Source organism: Merops nubicus, unplaced genomic scaffold (genome assembly GCF_000691845.1).
Source record: "Merops nubicus isolate BGI_N331 unplaced genomic scaffold, ASM69184v1 scaffold30178, whole genome shotgun sequence".
Taxonomy (NCBI): Eukaryota; Metazoa; Chordata; class Aves; order Coraciiformes; family Meropidae; genus Merops; species Merops nubicus.
Genome location: NW_008628212.1, coordinates 1340 through 4564, shown reverse-complemented (window position 1 = coordinate 4564; position 3225 = coordinate 1340).

Below are 3225 nucleotides of genomic sequence, written 5' to 3'. Positions count from 1 at the left end.
GTAAGTCACTATGATGATGGCTCCTAAAATTCCAGAGGGTCTTGTTTATTAATGAAAATGGCAACTGTGACAGAACACACCACTATTTTTGTAGCTCCCCACACCTCCAAAGTATCAAATTTCAGGCCTGCAGAGATTGCAAGGCAGATTATTTAAAACAACCAGCCCTTCTGGGTGGTGTTACAGAGAGGGAGAGGGTGGACAAGAGGCAAAGCCAGTTCTGGATTTGGTAAAATGGAGAGGCTCTGCTCACCAGGCATGCTGTTCAACTGCTGTTTTGAAAGCATTTTGGGAGTCCTTAGAGTAAAAGCACTTTCCCCCAGTAGTAACCATATATATACCATTTCAATATGCCTCTTTACATATACATATTTATATACAGATATATATGTGTGCACACATTGTATATATAAATGCATACATATATATTCCCTGTGTTTAGCTTGTTAGCATTGTCAGCAAAAATCATGTTTGCACATCTACCAGTTTCATGATCAACCCTGTAGGTACACAAACACGGGCCCCTGTCGCTTGAAGTAAAAGGAGATTTCCACTGGCAGGGAACAACCCACGAGGCGTGTGTTCCATGTTGCTTCTTACATATTCCCTAACCACTGATAACATAGCTACAGATGCATGAGGAAATACTTACTTCCAACTCAATCACCTGTCCCCTCTTCAGATGCTACCTTAGTTTGACAAGAAACAATGGAAGGAGGCAGGTTGGTGTTCAGGCTGCAGCTCACCTCTGCCTCCTAGCATGGAACTTACCAAAGTACCCCAAGGTAACAGACTCAGCACTGTATTTACTTACACCTATGATTATTTTTCATAATTTCTGTACTTTTCCCCTCTGAAAAGGACATACCCAATCAGGGCACAGGAGTCAAAACATGTGAATTGGAGCTATTTAACCAAATCAAGGTGGAAGCTATTGGAACACCTTCAGCAGCAGGAGAGGACCAGAACATGGATATCCCCCAAGGTCCGGACTCATCCCAGAGCTGAGTGGCTGCTTGCTGGCTCTCTGCTTTGCACTGTCAGAGTTTGGGACAGCCAGAACAAGAGACTGGTGTGCAATCGCTTCAGAGTTCAAAACTGAGGTGTTGGCTGACGTTCCTCAGTGATATTCAGGAGAGACCTGATATGTGCTGTCTTGGAGCCGACAGCCACCACCGCTTCTGCAGCCTCTTCTCCTTCATCCTGCTCCAAAATGGCTTTTTCTTCTACCCTGCATTGGTCTTAGATGAAGTTCATCAGTTACATAGGTATATGTATGATGCCTTTTTGGTAGCTTCTTTTGAAATGTTTTGGGTTTTCAAATTTCATTAAATAATGTTTTAACAATAGGAAAAAGAATGTTTTCTCCATATATGCTGTATGGCAGACAATATGAATTCTGAACATGGGGAAAACTCTTAGGATATTGTTTATAAAGCATAAAATCCCTTTGAAGTAGGGGTCAAGCTGTGAAACAGCCAACTGTAGCAGGCAATTTTTCTGTGTGCTTCAACTTCAGGGTGTTTTTAGTGCTGGTAGAAAGTAACAACCAACAGCTGTGATGCTCAGAAAAGATGCGCTGTGTAGATCAAGAGGGCAACCTTTCTTATCTGGGCTCTGGTCCAGATTTAGAAGGACCACCTCTCTGTCAGTCTTTCTTACTTCCAGACCCTATCCTATCTTTTGATTCTCTTTTAAAACTTTCAACAAGTGCTACTCATGATAGAAAGCATCCTGGCTTACTGGAAACAGCTCATGAATTTTATGTAGGTGAAAGAGGAGGTCTTAGATGGCTGAGTCTCCAGTCATATAGCCTGCCTATGAATTGGTGAAGGTCAGATAGCCAGACCCTCCTAAGTGCTTAGGCATTGTACTAGATTTGCATTCACTCAGGGTACTAGTTAAGTAGTCTAGCAATTGCTAAGCCAAAAAAAAAACCCTTTTACATTCGGAGAGGATTTGTTGCCCATAAGAAACAAGTTATTTGGAGAAAGACAGGTAGCAGACCTTCCCCTGACCAGTTTCCTGACAGTAGTGTTTGAAGCTCTACCTGCAATACGTAATAAAAAACTGCCCTGACTCAAGGCCATGGGGCTTATGTCCACAGCTTGATGTATTGCTGTGGGACAAGTTGGGCTTGCTTGAGACAGACAGCCAGGCTTTCCAAAAGCTTGGCCAAAGAGTCATCTAGCTGTCAGGCAGTGTGAACACTCAGGAGCCAGTGCCTGAACCTGCCACCAGCCACCTAGTACCCAGCAACACAGATGCAGCTACAGACACTAAGGGCAGAACCAGCCAGCTCCTCATCATCCATCACAAAGCTCCTTCTAGCAAATGTTAAGCAGACTGGAGTTGGAAGCTTGGGCTGTCCCTGTCTCTCTGGACAAGCACAAGCATTCTACACAGCAGAGCCTACCTCCATCCTTGAGTGGGCTCTGCAACTGATGTGCGGAAACAAACTCTATAACTCTGGGAGGGTTATAAAGCAGGAATGTTTATTATGGTACCAGGTGCAAGGGGGATCGCTCCTCCAAACCTGCACACCGAAGGGACAGGTAGCAGGGATTATATGGGGTAAAATCATACATATTCCTATAACTACTCATGCATAATCATTAGGATTCCGAGAGAAGGTGGAGATATTACAATCATTATTATAAGTCCCCTCCTTTTTGCGCTTGCGCATTGCCATCTGGTGGTCGTCTTGAGGATCTTCGGGGAGCAAGGCCGCATATCTTCCTCACAGTGTACTTTTCACCCTTGGCACAACATCATGAGTTGTCTGGTCCTGGCCGGTTTGCACGCAGCTGCGGGGCTTAATAAGCAACTACGTTTGTGCTTCAAACTTATACAAGACAAATAGTTTCTGTTATTTAATCTACAAGGACACTATTGCATCTGGGGTTTCTCTGCTTCACAACATAGCAGTGTTACAAACCCAATGGTTTTGAGGGGTAACCCCTTCTGTTCACCAGCTCTAAAGTTGTGAGGAAAGATGTGGCTCTGAGCCCTGCCTTTCTTTTTCCCAGATAAGAGGACTGAGGTGTCATCTGCTAAGAGCCAATGATGTTGCGCCTCTTGCCTACCACGTGCTTGTTGGCAAACACAACCCCCACATCCTTTTGAGCTGTGCTGTGGGGTGTTGGTGCCTTTGAAACCATTTTAATCCATTTGTTAGAGCTTGCATTCCAGGGCAGGCTGCAATCATTCGCTGTACCCTGTTTC